The sequence below is a fragment of the Mastomys coucha genome, unplaced genomic scaffold (genome assembly GCF_008632895.1).
Source record: "Mastomys coucha isolate ucsf_1 unplaced genomic scaffold, UCSF_Mcou_1 pScaffold7, whole genome shotgun sequence".
Taxonomy (NCBI): Eukaryota; Metazoa; Chordata; class Mammalia; order Rodentia; family Muridae; genus Mastomys; species Mastomys coucha.
This window is the reverse complement of record NW_022196913.1, coordinates 84,646,310-84,667,517: the sequence shown is the minus strand read 5'-3', so window position 1 is coordinate 84,667,517 and position 21,208 is coordinate 84,646,310. Positions and strand designations below refer to the sequence as shown.

The window sequence follows — 21,208 nt, the reverse complement described above, 5'->3', positions numbered from 1 at the left end:
TTTGCTGTCACCTGAGTTTTTGATCTTAGCTATTCTGACTGGTGTGAGGTGGAATCTCAGAATTGTATTGATCTGCACTTCTCTGATGACTAAGGATGTTGAACATTTCTTTAGGTGCTTCTCAGCCCATTAGGTATTCCTCAGTTGAGAATTCTTTGTTTAGTTCCGCACCCCATTTTTTAATAGGGTTAATTGATTCTCTGGAGTCTAACTTCTCTTACTTGCTTAGAGTCACACCTAGGTATTTTATATTATTTGTGACTACTGTGAAGGGTATGGTTTCCTTTATTTCATTTTCAGCCTGTTCATCCTTTGTGCAGAGGAAGGCCACTGATTTGCTTGAGTTAATTTTATATCCAGCTACTTTGCCGAAACTGTCTATCAGCGTTAGGAGCTCCTCAGAGGAATTTTAGGGGTCACTTAAGTATACTAACATAACATCAGCAAATAGTGATAATTTGACTTCTTCCTTTCCAATTTGTATATTTTTGATCTTCTTTTGTTGTCTAATTGTTGTGACTAAGACTTCAAGTACAATATTGAATAGGTAAGAAGAGAGTGGGCAGCCTTGTCTAGTCCCTTATTTTAGTGGGATTGCTTCAAGTTTCCCTCCATTTAGTTTGATGTTGGCTACTGGTTTGCTGTATATCACTTTTACTATGTTTAGGTATGGGTCTTGAATTCTTGATCCAAGACTTTTATCATGAAGAGGTATTGAATTTTGTTAAATGCTTTCTCAGCATATAATGAGATGATCATATGTTGATATGTTGGTTGTTTTTTTTTTCATGCAAAACAGTGGCCTTTAATACTAACAAAGACCCTGCAGAGTGAGGGACCCTCGCAGTAGAGCCAAGCCTCTCCGGACCCTAACCCTGAACCAGGAATGGAGAGATCAGCATATTGGCATTAATGTTGGACTGTCCAAGACCTGAGCCATTCATTTCTTCTTCCTTTCCTCTTCTCAAAGCCCTTCTGTTCACCTTTCATATCCTTGGTTCCTCCCCCTCCTTTCCCTGCCCCTTTCTTCCTTTCAGTCCTTATTTCTCCTTATTCCCATCATCTACCCCTCCAGGTGCCACCACAGTTCTCCCCTCTGTAATTCCTCAGTCCACCTCCCTCAGGTCTAGCCTCCAGGTTCAGGGTGAATAGGAGGCAAGAAATGTTCCTCAGCCCAACGAGCACTTGTTGCTGTTCTTCTTGTCAGATGTTTTCAGTTCAGTGCTTGAGGGCTTGTTGCTGTTTCCCCAATCTCCTGCCTCCTGTCTTGAGCAAGATGTCACGGGCCAGGGAACTGAAAGCCTTCTCAGCCTGCTCTTTCTGCACCTTCCGCTTGGCCTCCATGTCACACTTGTTTCCCAGAAGGAGGCGCTCCACTCCAGCAGAGGCATTCTCTTTGATGCTTTTCATCCAGTTCTGAATATTCTCGAAGGATTTCTCATCTGTGATGTCATATACGAGGATAATGCCCATGGCTCCACGGTAATAGACGGTAGTTATTGTCTTGAATCGTTCTTGGCCAGCCGTGTCCCAGACTTGAAGTTTGATCCTCTTCCCCTCTATGTCCACAGTTCGGATCTTGAAATCAATTCCTGCAACACGAGGAGCCTTTACAGACCTTCTAAAAATGGCAGTCAACGAGCATTCCGTTGCATTCGAACCTTTTTTTTTTTTTTTTTTAGTTTGTTTAAATAGTGAATTACATTGAAGGATTTCCCTATATTGAACCATTCCTGCATCCTTGGGATGAAGCCTACTTGATCATGATGGATGATTATTTTAATGTGTTCTTGGATTTGGTTTGCAAAATGCTTGCAGACAACCATTGGGCTGAGCATAAGGTCCCTGATGAAGGAGTTGGAGAAGAGCCTGAAGAAACTCAGGGGATTTGTAGCTCCATGGGGGTAGAGCAACAGTGTAAATTGGCCTGACCCCCCAGAGCTCCCATGGAAGTGGACCACCAACCAAATTGTACTCATGGAGGGAGCCATGGATCTGGATGCATATGTGGCAAAATATGGCCTTGTTGGACATCAGTGGGAGGACTGGCCATTGGCCCTGAGGGTGTTAGATGGTCCAGTATAAGAGAATTCCAGGGCAGGAAGACAGAAGTGGGTAGGTGGTTGTGGGAGCACCTTCATGGAGGCAGGCGGAGGGGAGCAGTATAAGGGGTTTCTGAATGGGAGACCTAGAAAAGGGACAACATTTAAAATGTAAATAAAGAAAATATCCAATAAAAATGAGGTAACACATTCAAATACACAAAATTAAGAGTATATACATAAATCCATTAAAGAAATAGAGGAAAATACAATCAAACAGATAGAGGGCTTTAAAGAGAGAACAAATAAATTGCTAAAGATATACTGGAAAATACAATTTAAGAGGTGAATGAAATAAATAAAACTTTGAAAGACCTGAAAGTGGAAATAGAAGCAGTAAAGAAAACACAAACTAAGGGAATCCTGGAGATGGAAAACCTAAGGAAGAGAACAGGAACATCAGATGCAAGCATCACTAACAGAATACAAGAGATTGAAAAGAGAATCTCAAGCTTAGAAGATAGAACAGAAGAAATTCATAAATCAAACAAAAAAAATATTAAATCTAAAAATTCCAAACACAAAACATCCAAGAAATCTGTGATACAATGAAAGCAATCTTACCTAAGAATAATAGGAGTAGGAGAAAGAGAAGAGTCCCAGCTCCAAGGACCAGAAAATATTTTAGACAAAATCATAGAAGAAAACTTTCATAACCTAAAGAAAGAGATGCCAAAATTATGTAAGAAGCTTATATAGCACCAATTAGACTGGACCAGAAAAGAAAATCTTCCCTCTATATAATAATAATAAAAATAATTCTGCAGAACAAATGAAGAGTATTAAAGGAAAGAAGAGAAAAATACAAGGTAATATACAAAGATAGACCTATTCGACTTACACCTTAATTCTCAACACTGACTCTAAAAGCTAGAAAGATCTGGACAACCTCTAAAAATAATCTTACAACATGTAAAAATAATTACAGTTGACTACTATACTCAATAATCTTTATCCTAGACTACTATAACCAGAAAAATTATCAATTGCCATAAATGGAGAAAACAAGATATCAAAAGACAATTCCAAACTCAAATCATATGCATCTACAAATCCAGTCCTACAATATAGAATATACTAGAAAGAAAACTGAAACCAAAGATGATAACTACACCCAAGAAAACGTAGGAAATAAATAATTTCATACCAGCAAAAACAAGCAAAACACACACACACACACACACACACACACACACACACCAACATCAAAACAATTGGAAGTAACAATCACTTGTCATTAATATTTCTCAATATCAATGGAACCAATTCCCCAATAAAATGACATAGGCTAGCACAATCGACATGAAGAGGATCAGTCATTTTGCTGCGTGCAAGAAACATACCTCAGAAATAAAGATAGATATCACCTCAGAGTAAAAGATTGGAAAAAAATTTTTTTCAAGCAATTGGATATAAGCAACATCCTAGAATAGCTACTCTAATACCTAATAAAATTAATCAAAAGAGACAGGGAAAGACATGTCATACTCATCAAGGAAAACTCTACCAATATGATAAGTCAATCCTAAACTTCTAAACCCCAAACACAAGGGCACTTACATTTTTAAAAGAACACTACTAAAGATTAAATCACACATAAACTCCATATATTAACAGATATCAATACCCCACTTTCACTAATTGTGTTTGGGGAGAATACAGAGTGTCAGAGAAGTAAATAATAATATGTAGCAGTGGGGGATGGAAAACTTGGAATAGCCATCAGAAAAATCTCAGATGCTAGTGATGCAAGAGGTTCCCAGTTCCCGACGGGAATGACATAAGCTAAAATATCCAATAAAAGGTGATAGTACTTGTAGAGTACTTATCCAGTGGTTAGGCACTGACCCTGGTAGAGGGATGGGGCCACCAACCCATCTCAAAAATATTAACACAGAATTGTTCCTGTCTAAAGGAAACTCAGGGACAAAGAGAAGAAGAGAGACTGAAGGAGGGGATGTCCAGAGACTGCCCCACCTAGGAATTCATCCCATCTGAAGATAACAAACCCAGACACTATTGCTGTTGCCAAGAAGATATTGCTGACAGAAACATGGTACAGCAATATAATCTTGCAAACCGAACCCAGGAACAAATCAAAAACATCAATCATTATGACAAAATATGCTTCATTCCATGGATGCAGGGATGGCTTAATATATATAATTCCATCAACATAAGCCACCATTTAAACAAACTAAAAGAAAAAAATCACAGGATCATCTCATTAGAAGCTGGAAAAGCCTTTGCTAAAATCCAACACCCCTTCATCTTACAGTATTACAGTATTACAGAGAACAAGGATACAAGGCACATACATAATGTAATCAAACAAAATATAATAAGATTATAGCCAACATCAAAAGGAGAGAAACTTAAAGCAAGTCTACAAGATCAGTGACAAGAAATGGTTGCACACTCTCTCCCTACCTATTGAAAACAGTACTTGAATTTCTTTTTATGCTTGTTCGTTTTTGTTTGTTTGTTTGTTTGTTTGTTTTGTTTTTTCTCTGTATAGCTCTGGCTGTAGATCAGGCTGGCCTTGAACTCAGAAATCTGCCTGCCTCTGCCTCCCAAGTGCTGGGATTAAAGGTGTGTGCCACCACTACCTGGTTAGTACTTGAATTTCTAATCAGAGCAATAAAAGAAGGAAATGAGATCAAAGGGGTGCAATGTGAAAAAGAAGAAATGACAGTATGTTTTTTTGTGGATGATAGTATAATAAGCAATCCCCCCTCTACCAGAGAACTCTTGCAGCTAATGAACAATTGCACCAAAGTGGATACATACAAGATTAACTCAAACAAATTAATAGTTCTCCTTTGTAAAATGTATAAATGGGATAAGAAGGAAATTAAGGAAATAACACCCTTTACAATAGCCAGAAAAATATAAAGTATTTCAATCTAATTTTAACCAAACAAATAAAAGATGTATGACAAGAACTTCAAGTCCCTGAAGAAAGAAGTCAAAGAAGTCTATAGGGCTTGGGCTGGTGGGGAAATAATGAAGTGGAAGAGACCCATGCTCTCCACACTACCAGGCGGACATCTGGCTGTGAGAAGCCGTGAACCTCGGTCTGTGGGGGTAGGGTGGGTGGTGGGAGGGAACAGTCTCCTGGGTTCTCAATCTCAGACATCCCAGACTCTGCTGGATATCTCAGAAGTGCTGAGAATGAAGCAGGGACAGGGTGGGTGGTTGGTGGCAGCTCAGTCAGCCTCATAGCTGAAGGGAGAAAGAAGTGGAAAGAAAGGGGGTGTCAGTTGGTTTCTGCCCTTGAAAGAGTCCTCGGTCCAGTCTAGAAGCTGAAAACGCTGGAAAGCCTTCCTGCTGGAGATTAGGTGGAGCTCTTGGGAAAGACCTAATCCATTGTTCCAGCACTCTTGAGTATTGATGAAATGAGGCAGTCCATGGTTTTGATGCTTTATTTTAGAAAACACACACATACACACACACACACACACACACACACAGAGAGAGAGAGAGAGAGAGAGAGAGAGAGAGAGAGAGAGAGAGAGAGAGAGAGAGAGAGAGAGAGAGTAGAAAAGTAGAGGAGGCTGGCCATGACCATGTGGAGAGAGGGAGGAAGGGAATGGGGAGAGGGGGGACAAAGAGGCAAGAGGCAAGGGAGAGAAGCAAGAGTAAGAGAGAGAGGAGGGGGCAAGCAACCCCTTTTATACTAAGAGGCTACCTAGCTGTTCCTAGGTAACTGTTGGGAGGGGCATACCTGGCTGCAGTCAGTGACTGTGGGGTGGATTCCAACCAGAATACTAGGAGCTTGGGGAATTGTCTACGGCTAGTGGTGTCAGGCGTCTATGTCTGGGGGAGTAGCTCACTGCTCTGTCCCTTGTAAAATTTTCTACTGGGTCTCTGGATTAGTCCTCGCTCAGCCAGAATACAGATTGCTTTTCACGGTCCAACAGATGTCCTCAGAAGATTGAAACTTTGCCCATGATCATGGATTAATAGGATTGACATAGTATAAATGGCAATTTAACAAAAGCAATCTACAGATTCAATGCAAATCACATCAAAATTCCAACAATTTTTATATACCTTAAAAGACTGATATAGAGAAACCCTGTTTCAAAAAACAAACAAACAAACAAAACCAAAGTAACAAAATCAACAACAAAAATCAAACAAAAAAACAAATGATAGCATATGCTGGTGAAAATGGGGAACAAGGGTACCACTTCTCCATTACTACTTCCTGAAAAAATTGTAGCAACATCTCCCTGCTTGTTGACTACATGTATAATTATAAAAAGCTGAACATGATATCTTTAAAGTCATCTTTATTATTGGATCTTTATTATCATCTTTAACTCTTTGTTTATTCATTACATAAACAAAATTGTCCTTCAAAAATTTGGATAAGGAGAAATAAAAATGGTTAAGTATCTTAAGTAAATATAATTTTGTATTAAGCATTTATCTACTAATAACACTATTACCATTGAAACATTTGATAAGAACACTTAATATAATACTTAAGAAGAACTGTACCTAATAAAGCAGAAGTACTAATATTTTTCATGATCTAATTCATGGAGAGGACAGTCAGATATGTCACTCACTTCATTTACTACTAACACTTGGATGTGAATATCTGTTGTGTAAACCCTTGTAATCTTAAATTTTAAATGCACTAGAAATATGGTATTTTATTTTCTTTTTTCTGTGTTTTGTGTTTTTCTAAAAATTTTCTTTTCTAAAAATTTTCTAAAACAATTCTTTTCAGGACCTTACTTTCTTCTTTGGTTTTGTTAGGTTGCCAAGCAACTTACTATTGCCTGATTCTCATTTCTATGTAAGTTTCTTGTTGCTAGTATCTTCACATTATTAAACTTTCAGTGTTTTCAAAGAAAACATAGCCTACACTGTTAGTCTTAGCCTATTTTAACATTAATGACACTTATAAAACTAATACATATATTCTTTTTATCATGTATACTTATTTAGATTTTAGAATTATAAAAGGAACTTAAATTTCACCTATCTGAAAGTGTATTATTATGAAAATACCATAGCAATGTGGTCATTGCTTTTGGCATAAAAATAATATAAATCACTCTGAAATTAAATTCATTAATTATTGTTTCTTTACATTTCTTTACAAGATAGACTTTTTTAAGAACTTTTGTAATAAGGTTTTTCAATTTAGAAAAATTTTTCCATTCTTCTGTTGCAGGACATCTGGGTTGTTTCCTGCTTCTGGCTATCACAAATAAGGAAATGTGATAATACCATGGATAGATACTTTAAAGGGCATCAAAATACTTTTCTCCTGCTCATCTGGATTTAAATGTTTACTGAGAAGAAATAGAGAAAATATAAAAAAAGAAAGAAGCCATAGAATATATGTATTCATTGGCATTTTAGAAATGTGTTTATGTGTGTGTGTGTGTGTGTGTGTGTGTGTGTGTGTGTGTGTTGTACATGGAGGTAGGCATTTATATCAGGAATCCTTCTAAACCATTCTCCACCTTATTTATGGAGACAAAAATCTCTCACTGAATTCTTAGTTTACAAAAATGATTGGCCAAGATTGGTAGCATAGGAGGGGTTGATCAATGCCGACCTCTCTAGTTCCCATCAAGACAGAGTTATATAAGTTCTGAGGATGGAACTCAGGCTTTTACACTTGCAATTCAAATACTTTATTGACATCATTTTCCTGCTCATATGATTGAGCTGTTTTATAAAAACTTGACCATAGGAGTATTCACTTCAGCTCAAACTTAGGTAGCAAATGTGATGCTGTCTTTGAATGTTTTATGTCACCATACAGCAATAAAACACATAGCACTCCTTTAATGAGAACCCACTCTGCATAAATCAGTCATTATTGCTACACTCTTGCAAGGTAGACAAATTTTCTAACCTCAAAAGTGGAAAAAGAATAAATTCATTTGCTCATCTGTAGAAGTGAATACACAATGAGGAATGTCCAAACATCCAGATTTTAATAACTTAGTCAAGTGTGGTTATAGGTGTGTTAAACTGGGCCCCCAATGACTGATTTTCAAGGTTATCTGTACTCTACATTAACAGGAAATGGACTAAGCACCATTTAAAATACCCCAGTGTATGGAAATGCCAGGGTGGGGAGGTGCTGTGGGTGCTTATGTGGGAGAACACCTTTATAGAAGCACAGGAGAGGGAGGACACGATAGGGGATTTCCAAGGGTAGAAAAGGGATAATATTTGAAATGTTAATAAAGAAAATATTCAATAAAATACATCTTTATGTTATGAAAATTTAAGAAGTTTCCTTCTTGGTTAATTAGCATTATTCCTGCTGATGTCATAAAAACTATAAAAATAAATAAATAAATTTAATAAATAAAAACGAATAAATAAAACCTCAGAAATCCATTCTTCTTAACATGTAGTATGTGTGTGTGTATATATATACACATATACACATATATAGGTATATGTATATATATGTGTGTATGTATACCTATATACAAATACAAGTAGATATATGACATTTTGATAAATAGGTATATAATAGGATAGATAGATAGAGAGATAGATAGATAGATAGATGGTTGGATGGATGGATGGATAGATAGATAGATAGATAGATAGATAGATAGATAGATGATAGATGATACATTATAGACAGACAGAAGCTAGACAACAAATATCAAACAGATGGCAAAAATATCCAGCAGTAACTTACTTGAGAAGTATTTTTGGGACAGTAAGCTGAAGTTCCTGACAGCAAGAGTTGTTTTAGAAAGGAGACTCTCCCACATGGTGAGGATTCTAGGCAAATGAACAAATAACAACAGAAAAACTGCCCATTAAATAACAGTGACTCTGGCAGTACATGCAAGTCCTGGATAGGTTTGTGCCAGATGGGATTCTACAAATGAAATGAGATGTGAACACAAGTCCTTATTCCTAACCCAAAAGCTACCTCTGATTAATAACTACTCACAAATGAAAAGTTAAGCTTCTTTTACAACAGTATATCACTGAAAATACAAAGCACTCTTAAAGAAAGGCACCATGTGCAGTTATAGATGAACAAAAATAAATGAACTCAGTGCTAACATTGGAAGTTCTTTATTTTCTAACGTTTTCTTCTGGAATAATTTTGATTTTCTTATTTTGTTTTGTTTCTGTTTTATTTAAATTACAAGCACTTTGTATAGCATGGAGTCTGGTTCTTTTTTTTTAATGAGATTCTTGTGTGTAAAACCATATGTGAATCTACTTCTGCATCCATATGCGATTTTACCTTTGATTATTTTATACTCTTTGTTTGTATTGTCCTTTTTGAGTTTTTTTGGTTGTACTTTATTACTATTAATTTGATTATATTGGTGTTAGTATTAATATTATTACTCTGATTCCCCTTTGTTTCTTAGAAGAGAGAAGCATATAGATTTAAATGAGAGGGAAGGTAGAGAGGATCTTGAAGGAGTAGGGAGAGGGTAAACCATTACTCACAATATATTTCATGAAAGAAATCTATTTTCAGTAAAAGAAAAAAATAAGGGTTTTACAAACATCTATATACATTGACTTAGAAGTTAATCTAATCAGCTAGAGTTCACATTACAAGTGTCTTCTTCGACCTCTCTGTGGATCACTATCCATGACAGAATTTAAATATTCTTTTCCACTGTAGGCATTTCATATCCTGGGATAAACAACATTAATGTCTGTTAGAAATAATTTACCTTCTACATCATTTCAAGGGATATTTTACTCTTGAGCTGATTTGTTTGTTTGTTATTTTTGTTCCTATTCTTCTTGTTATTCTTTTTCCCCTAGATGTTAGAGAGATAAAGGGAGATCTTACAAGGAAACAAGTGTTTTTTGAGGACAGTCTGAAGTTGGATGGAGGACAACGTTTCTTCTACAGCCAGCTTCTGGATGAGCTCAAAGGATTCTAGAGCATTTATCAGAATAATGCAAACTGAAGTTTTTATTTGTCTATTTACTTCAATGATACATTACATATCAATGAGTCTGCTTTTGCTATTGGGATTCTTCTTAAATAAGTGTTTTCTTGGAGGTGTCATACTTGCTACAATGAAGCTGAAAACATCATATTTTACTATTTTTTAAACCATTTCCTGTATTTTATAATAACAAAAAGTGAGCTATGTTGAGGCCAAAAAGAAAAGTGTAATATATGTGTTAGTTATAAGAAATTTGGAGGGACAAGCTATACATTCTTCTCGACAAATTTTTAAACCAATGTTGTTTTAATATTTTTTAAGATGTGGCAGGCAATCATGCTCCACTTGCAGCAAATTGCTGAGAATGAAATGAGGAGAGTTTCCACTCCAAACCACAAAAGAAGCTAGACAATTGTGGTTTTTTTAAACCAAAAGTGTTCCATCTTCCTTATTTTGATATATTTTAAAGAGAATAACTTTTTTGTACTTATCTAGGCAAATTTCTAATAAATTTGCACGTTTTTCTGAAAACATCTTAAAGTTGTTACTTGACATCACAAACTCTGAAATGAGATACATTGCATGGAATAACTTACTTTTGTCAAGACAACAAAAGTATTGAATACACTAGGAAAATTCAATTACCTTGAATTGATATGAAACTTGTGTTTATATTTGATCTTGGAGCCTGGGACTTTGGTGTTCTGCTCAGAAAATTTTCCCCTGTGTCCATGTGTTTGAGGATCTTTCCCATTTCTCTTCTAATAAATTCAGTATACCTGGTTTTATACAGAGGTCTCTGATGCACTTGGTCTTGAGCTTTATACAAGGAGATAGAATTGATCAATTTACATTCTTCTACATGTGGACTGTGTCTGGGTTCATTTCTGGGTCTTGAGTTCTATTCATTTGATCTACCTGTCTATTTCTGTACCAATACCATGCAGATTTTATCACTATAGCTCTGTAGTAGAGCTTGAGGTTAGAGATGGTGATTCCCCCAGAAGTTCTTTTATTGTTGAAAATAGTTTTCACTATCCTGTTTTTTTTTTTTGTTGTTGTATTTGAGAATTATTCTTTCTATCTCTGTGAAAAAATGGGTTGGAACTTTGATGAGAATTGCATTGAATCTGTAGATTGCTTTTGGTAAGACGGCCATTTTTACTATGTTAATCTTGCCCATCCATGAGCATTGAAGATCTTTCTAAGATCAAATATAGACAAACCGGATCTAATAAAATTGAAAAGATTGTGTAAGTCAAAGGACACTGTCATCAGGACAAAATGACAACCTACAGATTGCAAAAAGATATTTACACAATCCTATTTTTCATAGAAGGCTAATATCCAATATATGCAAAATTTCAAGAAGTTCAACTCCAGAGAACCAAATAATCCTACTAAAAATGGGGTACAGAGCTAAACAAGGAATTCTCAACTGAGGAAATGTGAATGGCAAAGAAGCATCTAAAGAAATGTTCAACATCCTTACTCATCAAGGAAATACAAATCAAAATGACACTGACATTCCATCTCACACCAGTCAGAATGGCTAAAATCAAAAACTCAGGTGACAGCAGATGCTAAAGAGAATGTGAAGAAAGAGGAACACTTCCATTTCTGGTTGGATTGCAAGCTGTTACAACAATTCTGGAAATCAGTCTGGTGGTTCCTCAGAGAATTGGACATAGTATTCTCTGAAGACCCACCTATATCACTCCTGAAAACATATTCCAACATATAACAAGGACATATGATACACTATGCCCATAGTAACCTAATTTATAATAGCCAGAATCTAGAAACAACCCAGATTTCCCTCAACAGAGGAATGGATGCAGAAAATGTGGTATATTTACACAATGAAGTACTACTCAGTTATTAAAAAAAATAACAATGAAATTTGCAGGAAAATGGATGGGACTAGAAAATACCATCCTGATATCACACAGACACAAAAGAACACACATGGTTACATAGTCACTGATAAGTTGATATTAGGCAAAAAGCTTGGAATACCTATGATACAACTCACAGACCATATGAAGCTCAAAAAAAAAAAAAAAAAAAAAAGAAAAAAAAGAAAAAGAAAAGAAAAAGAAAGACCAAAATGTGGATAATTTCGTCCTACTTAGAAGGGGGAACAAAATAATCAGAGGAGGTAGAAGGAGGGAGTGACTTGGGAGGAAAAGAGGAGGAGGTGGGGAAATGCAGCCAGAATCAAGTGTGTAAGAAGACAGGGAAGATGTACAAAGGGTCAGGAAATTGAACACATGTGGGTAGCAATGGGGGACAGGGAACTGGGGGTATCTACCAGAAAGTCCCAGATACCAGGAAAGCAAGTTGCTCCTAGGACCCAACACAGATGACATTAGTTGAAAAATCCAAAAAAGGAGTGAGAGAACCTGTAGAGACCATCACCCAAGGTTATGATTGGCCCCCAGGTTAAAGCATGGGGCCACCCACCCATCTCAAAAATGTTAACCCTGGATTGTTCCTATCTAAAGGAAATTCAGGGACAGAATGGAACAGAGACTGAAGTACAGGCCATCCAAAGACTGCCCTATCTAGGGATCCATCCCATCTGCAGACACCAAAGCCAGACACTCTTGCTGATGTCAAGAAGTGTTTGCTGACAGGAGCCTGATACAGCTGTCTCTTGACAGGCTTTGCCAGAACTTGACCAATATATATGTGGATGGTTTTGACAAACCATTAGACTGAATACAGGGACCCCAATGGAGGAGTTATATTATGGGAATGACTAAAGAAGCTGAAGAGGTTTGCAATCCCATAGAAGGAACAACAATATCAAACAACTTGACCCCTCCCAGACATCCCAGGGACTAAACCACAAACCAAAGAATATGAATGGAGGGACCCTTGGCTCCAGCTCCATATGAAGCAGAGGATAACCTTATCTTTCATCAATGGGAAAATAGACCTTTAGTCCTATGAAGGCTCCCAGAGTAGGAGAATCCTAGTGCAGTGAAGTTGGAGTGGGTGGATGGGTTGGGGAGCATAATCATAGAAGCAGATGGGAGGGGGGATAGGATAGGTGGTTTATGGAGGGCAAACCAAGAAGCAGAATAATATTTGAGATGTAAATAAATAAAATTACCAATAAAAAATAAATAAATATGAAAAAGAAAGTTTTGTTTATTTTTAAAAATCTCAAAAATAATATATTTCCTAGCAAGAAACAAACCAGTAAATTCACAGGTATGCAAATACACATAATTAAGAAAATGGGCATTAATTAAGCATAAGCTCATATAATAGCACTATAATTTGTCCTCAAAATAGGTTCTGAACAGAAACCTAACTATAGATTTTATTAAAAATCCACTTAACAATTGATTTACATGTTAATGCAGCCAGTTCTTGGCAATCCTGAACAAAAGATAATATTTAACTTGTTCACTACTGAAAATATGCTTTTCATTTTTTGTTTTAAGGAAGCAATTATTGTTATCAAAGAGAATTATTTTCCTCATAGAAGACCAACATAATAATCTAAGAAGCAGAATATTACTTCTAGTACCTAGAATTATCTCTAAATTGCCTGAGATGCCAGAGAAAATGATATGACTACACCAGGAAGAGACTGTACCCATCTGACCAAATAAACACCAGTGTGGAGATTAAATAGATATTTAGTGTTCTTTCAATATACTAACAGAACTGATCACAATCCTACCACCTATATTCAATATAATTATAGCCAAACAATAAACAATCCAGAAAGTAAAAATATACAGTAAATGGGGTTATTAAAATATAACAGGCACCTTCTATAAACTGCACTCCAATCTATATTTTCCTATTTTGTTGCTTTTAAAATTATATTATTATTATTATTATTATTATTATTATTAATTTATATTTTCACTTTACATCCTGCTCACTGTCTACCTCCTGGGCATCCGCTCCCATAATTCTTTACCCCATTTTCCTATTTCTGCTCTGTGCAGGTGGGGGTCCACTGGATATCCCTCCTTCCTGCTGTATCAAGTCTCTGTGAGGCTAGGCATATATCTCATACTGAGGGCAGACAAGGAAGTTCAGCTTGAAGAGCATAACCCATGCACAAGCAAATGCTTGTGGTATAACTCCCATTCCAGTTGTTTAGGACCCACATGAAGACCAAACTGTACATCTGCTACATATATTTGAGGAGGCCTAAGTCTAGCCAGTGTATGTTCTTTAGTTTATGGTTCAGTCTCTGAGAACCCAAAGGGTCTAGGTTAGTTGATTCTGTTGGTTTTCCTGTGGAGTTTCTATCAGTTTAGAGGCTGCAAAACCTCCTGATCTTCCATAAGACTCCCTAAGATCCACCCACTGTTAGGCTGTACGTATCTGAATCTTTCGGAGTTAGCTGCTGGGTAGAACATCTCAGAGGACAGCCATGTTACATTCTTCCTTCAAAGCATAATAGAGTATCGTTGCTGTTGTGATTGTAACTTGGGCAAATACTTTGGAAATCAATTTGGTGGTTTCTCAGAAATCTCAAAATAGTTCTCCCTCAAGACCCACTTATTTCAAATTCCTGGGCATATACCTAAAAGATGTGCTACCATCCCAGAAAGACATTTGCTTGATGTGCTCATAGCAACTTTATACATAATAGACAGAAGTTGGAAACAATCTAGACATCCCTCAACTGAAGAATGGATAAAGAAAATTTGGTACATATATGCACAGTAGAATATGATTCAACTATTAAAAACAAAGATATCACAAATTTTGCAAGCAAATGGATGGATCTTATGAATTTCATCCTGAGTGAGGTAACCCAGTTCTAAAATTACATGCATGATGTATACTCACTTATATGATGATATTAGCATCTATATTCTTTTTTTATTAGATATTTTCTTTATTTACATGTGATATGATTTCTCCTTTCTTAGTTTCCCCTCCAAAACAAAAAAAAAAAGAAACAAAAAACAAAAAACAACAAGAACAAATCCCTGTTGCCTCCCCCTCCCCCTGCTTGCCACTCACCCTCTCCCACTTATTGGTCCTGGCATTCCCCTACACTGGGGTACAGAACCTTTGCAGGGCCAAGGGCCTCTCCTCCCACTGATGATCGACTTTGCCATCAGCAGCTCTTTTCTAAGTAAGATGCAACATGAGTTTTATTGTAAAAATAAAAATGCATTCTCAACTAACTTTGTTAGTTTTATAAATTTTCCATTTATAAGACACCTAAAAAGATTATATAAAACTAAGTTTTATATTTCAGTTTGCTCCAGTTTAATTTTTTCACTTATTTATAATAATATGCTTTTATTATTTTGTTTTGTTATTTCTTTCTTTTCAAGTTAAGTTAGTTTTGGTGCTTCTTGCTTGGAAGGTATTAGAGATTGTTTGATAGGTACACACATTGATCACTGAACTGAGAGATAAGTACATAAAGAAGTAATCAACATTCATGTTTGTTTTGAAAGATACCTTTTTTCTTTATTTCTTACATATACAAGCAAAGATATACGAACACCTACACATACATACTCATACACATATACAAATAAATATGCATACATATGTGCACCTGCCTGCGTGCACACACACACACACACACACACACACACACACACACACACATACACAACAATAAGAAAAAGAAATGATTATGAATTACATAAGAAGAAAGGGGGCACCTGAAGAGTTGAAGGTAAGGAAGGAAGAGAAGGGAGTTATATGGTTGCAGATGACTGGTATGATATCTAAAATAAAAATTATTAAAATAATAATTTTCTGAGGAACCTACATGTTAATTTCCATAGTGACTACATCAGTTTGCAAGCAAATCAGTGTTCTATCAGTGAAGGAATGTTTCTCTTTCTCCACATCCTCACCAGATTCTGCTGTTATCTGAGTTTTTGATGTTAGCCATTCTGATTTCTGTAAGTTGGAATCTTAGAGTCCTATTTATTTGCATTTCTATGATGACATGGATGTTGAACATTTCTTTAGGTGTTTCTTGGCCATTCAAGATTCCTCAGTTGAGAATTCTGTTTAGCTCTGTACCCTATTTTTTAATTGTGTTATTTGATATTCTGTAGTCTAACTTCAGTAGCTATTTGTATGTTTGTATAGTAGCCCTCTATTAGATGCAGCGTTAGTAAAGATCTCTTCCCAATCTATAGGTTACAATTTTGTCCTGTTGACAGTGTCCTCTCCCTTACAGAAGCTTTTCAGTTTCATGACAACCATTTGTCAATTGTTGATCTTAGAGCCTGAGCCATTGGCTTTCTGTTCTGGAAACTTTGCCTTGTGAAAGTGTATTTGAGGGTATTTCTCACTATCTCTTCTATTAGATTCAATGTGTCTGATTTTATATGGAGGTCCTTGACCCTCTTGGACTTGAGTTTTATATAAGGAGATAAAGATGGATCAATTTGTATCTTCTACAAGCAAACCACCAGTTAGACCAGCACAATTTATTGAAGAATACTTCTTTTTTCTACTTTAAGGTTAATTCTTTGACAAAGATCAAGTGTCTATTGGTGCTTGGGTTTATTTCTGGGTCTTGAATTCTATTTCATTGATTTACCTGTCTGTTTACCAATACCATGCACTTTTTAATCACTGTTGTTCTATAATACAACTTAAGTTAAGGAATGGTGATTTCCCCAGAAGATTTTTTATTGCAGGGAACTGTTTTTACTCTCTGAGTTTTTTTTTTTTTTTATTCCATATGAAGTAAAAATTCCTCTTTCTATCTCTGTGAATAATTGAGTTGGAATTTTGATGAACATTGCATTGATCTGTAGATTGTTTTTTTGTAAGATGGAAATTTTTACTATGTTAATTCTAGTGATTCATGAGCATAGGAGATCTTTCTACCTTCAATCAGACAGTTCCTCAGATAATTGGAAAGAGTACTACCTGATGACACAGCTATACCACTCTTGGGCACATACCCAAGACATGTTCCACAGTATCACAAGGTCACATGTTTCACTATGCTCATAGCAGCCTTATTTATAATATCCAGAGGCTGAAAAAAAACTCAGATGTCCCTCAACATAAGAATGGATAGAGAAAATGAGGTATACACAATGCTATTTAAAGTGAAGATTCATGAATTTTGTAGACAAAAGGATGGAACTAGAAAATATCATCCTTTTTGAGGTAACCAAGACACAAAAAGACACACATGGTATGTACTCATTGATAAGTGCATATTAGCCAAAAAGTTGAGAATACCCAGGATATACTCACAAACTATATGAAGCTTAACAAGAAGGAAGGCCTAAGTATGGATTCTTCAATGCCACTTAGAAGGGGGAAGAATATAATTGTGGGTTAAAATGGATGCCTCATGTCCAGCCTGCCACAGGGCTTGAGCCACTCATGGTGGATGCAGAAAGTTTGATTGGGCTGGCATCAGGCTATGAGAAGCCACAGGACACCATTCCAGGAGTGGGGGTGTGCAGAGAACCACAAGCACATAAAGCCTCCTACAAAAACAAACAGTCATCTCTATCAGGAACAACAGGCAAATCTCTTTACTATCTCTCAACATTAATGGACTAACTCATATATAAAAAGGCATAAAATAAGAGACTGGATGCACAAATATGAAAAAGCATTTTGCTCCTTGCAAGAAACACACCTCAATAACAAAGACAGAAACTATCTCTGGTAACTTACTCTGGTAAAATGATGGAAAAAGGTCTTCTAAGCAAAAGGTCACAGGAAACAAGCAGGGGTTGTCATCCTAATACTCAATAAAATAGATTTTCTACCAAAAATTGACAAGCATAATGAAGGACACTTCATATTCATCAAGGGGAAACTCACCAAGGAAAGTCTCATCTCTGAACATCTGTGCCCCAATGCAAGAGCACCCGAATTCATAAAAATTACTTTACTAAAGCTCAAAACACACATTGAACCACACATATAAATAGTATGAGATTTCAATACCCCATTCACCCCAATGGACAGCTCATTGAAACAAAACTAAGTGAAACTAAGTGAGGTCATGGACCAACTGGGTCTAACAGATAACTACAGAGCATTGCACTCTAAAACAAAAGAATATACCTTCTCAGAAATTCATGGTACCTTCTTCAATATCAACCACATGATTGGTTAAGAAACAACCCTCAAGCTTTATAAGGATATTGAAATAATCCCATGTATCTGGTCAGATCACCATGGCCTAAGGCTGGTAAAAAAATGCAAAAACTACAGAAAGCCCACATACAAGTGGAAACTGAAGAACTCTTTACTCAATGATAACTTGGTCAGGGGAGAAATAAAAAAGAAGGAAAAGAAATTAAAGCCTTCCTGTAATTCAATGAAAATATTGGCAAATCATACCCAAACTCATAAGACAAAATGGAAGTAGTGCTAAGAGGAAAGTTCATAGCACTAAGTGCCCTGGTAAAGAAACTGGAGTGATCTTACACTAACAACTTAACAGCACACCTTAAAGTTCTAAAGAAAAAGAAGCACATGAACCTAAAAAGCTGATTTTTTGAGAAAATCAACAACATAGATTAAACTCCTAGCCAAATTAACTAAAGTGTGGAGAAAGTAGCAGTATCCAAGTTAATATAATCAGAAATGAAAAGTAAAACTAAACAACAAAAATGAAGAAAATTCAAAAAATCATCAGATCATACTATAAAATCCTATACTCAGCAAAACTAGAAAATCTAAATAAAATGGGTGATTTTCTGCACAGATCCCACATACTAAAGTTAAACCAAGAACAGGTGAACTACCTAAACAGGCCCATATTGCACAAGGAAATAGAAGAAGTCATTAGAAACACCCATACCAAAAAGAGAACAGGCACAGATGGATTTAGGGCAGAATTCTACCAGACCTTCAAAGAAGATCTGAAACCAATTTTCTTCCAAATATTCCATAAAATAGAAACAGAAGGAACATTACCTTACTCATTCTATGAAACTACAATTACTATGATACCTAAACCACACAAGGGCCCATCCAAAAAAAGAGAACTTCAGACAAATGCTGCTTATGAATATTGATGTAAAAATCCTCAATAAAATTCTTACAAACCAAATCCAAGAACACATCAAAACCATCATTCACCAAGATCAAGTAGGCTTCATCCCAGGGATGCAAGGTTGGGTTAATATATGAAAATCCATTAACATAATACACTATATAAACAAACTCAAAAGAAAAAAATCACATGATCATCTCCTTAGATGCAGAAAAAGCATTTGAAAATCTACAACACCCCTTCATGTTAAAAGTATTGGAGAGGTCAGGATTTCAAGGCTCACACCTAAACATAATAAAAGCAACTTTACTTTAAACCAACAGCCAATATCAAATTAAATGGACACATAATTCATGTAATCCCACTGAAATCAGGGACAAGACCAGGATGCCCACTCTTTCAATATCTAGTCAATAGAGTGAGATAACTCAGATTCAAAAGGACATGCATGGTATGTACTCAGTAATAAGTGGATATTAGCCAAAAGAACAAAAGTACAGAGTACCCAATATACAGTCCACAGAACTCGAAAAGGTCAACAAGTTGACGAGCCCAAGTCACACTTGGGAGGGAGAAGAAAGCAACCTCAATGAGGGAGACAAGGATGGACCTGGGATGGAAAGTGGACTGGGAGAAAGAGGGGAATCTAATGTGGTGGTATTGGGTGAAAGAAAAGGACAGAAGCCTTGGGGCTACCAGAAAGAATGGAAACAGGCAACTTCTGGAGGTAAGAGGTTGGGGAGACCATCCAGAATGTGCCAGAGACGCATGGAAGGGGAGACACTGTCAGGACTCAAAGGGAGGGAACTTAGATAAAATGCCTGAGAGTAGGGAGGTGGAACGTATGGAGCCTACCTCCAACAGGAAGACAGGGCATCAAATGAGATAGGAGGTTGCCATCCCACAGTCACATCTCTGACTCATAATTGTTCCTGTCTTTGAGAATTATAGGGATGGAAATGGAGAGGAGCCTGAGGCAAAGAAGGTCCAGTGACAGGCCCAAAGAGGGATCCAGCTTAAGGGGAGGTCCCAAGGCCTGACACTATTACTGAGGTTATGGACCACTCACAAAAGTGACCTAACATGACTGCACTCCAGAAGACCCAACAAGCAAGTGAAACAGTCAAAGGCACTTATTGGACAAAAGCAGCTGACCCCTGTTGTTTAATTAGGAAAAGACTATAAGAAGCTGAGGAGGAGGGTAACCTTGTAGGAGCTCCAGGAATCTCATTTTATCTGGACCATGTAGATCTCTGACACACTTGACCACCAGATAGGCAGCATTCACCAGCTGACATGAGGTCATCAACATGCATACAGAAGAGGACTGCTGGGTCTGTGTTTATTTAGTGATGATGCACCTAACCCTCAAGAGACTGGAGGCCCCAGGGAGTTTAGAGGTCAGATGGCATAGGATGTGGGGACATCCATGTGGAGACAGAGGGTTGGGAGGAGGTATAGGATGCGGAGCAGTAGGTGGATGCTCAGAGGGGGAAATATTGAGTGGAAAATAAATAAATTAATAAATAAGTTTTAAAAAAATGATTGTCCCAGGAACAGAGGCAAGAGTGGACAATTAGGTCACACCCCAGGAATTTGTCCTCAGTGCAGGAGGGGTAATCATTGAGCCAGGGAGTATAGATCTAAAATGAGGGTCATCCTGTGTTGGGAAATGAGAAGAGGGGTCAGCCTCAGGCCCCAAGATGTTCACATAAGCCCACAGCTTATGGGGCCATGAAGCTGTTGCCAAGCCTAGGAAATCCAATTCTGAACATACCAGAGAGACTCCAGGAAGTACAGGATTGAACCTTAGTTCTATGACCCACACCTTACTGACCCCAGAAATGGGGATTCAGTTGCTGCCTATAAGAGTTTTGGGGCCCTGGCTCCCAGGGACCTGGGGATTACTTCTGGATCAAAGCAGAATTATTTAAAAAGTATAACAGATCTATCTAGGCTTTATAGATAATGAGTATATGGGAGAAATAACGATTATGGCTGCTTCTCCCCATAGCATTATAGCTATGCCTGATAACAAAAGAATTGCCCAACTTGTTTTAGTTCCCTTGAATTTGGTCCCTTCCAAAGTTGTTAAGAGTAAGAGAGGACATGGTTGCTTTGGTTCTTCTCATGTATACTGGGTTCAATCTGTTACTAGTAAGAGACTTAACCTTAGAATA

At 36.8% G+C, this 21,208-nt stretch overlaps 1 pseudogene; it reads right to left on the bottom strand.

The window, feature by feature from the left end:
• Window positions 1-783: 783 nt before the first annotated feature.
• Window positions 784-8,872, bottom strand: LOC116081564 (annotated as a pseudogene).
• Window positions 8,873-21,208: the final 12,336 nt, after the last annotated feature.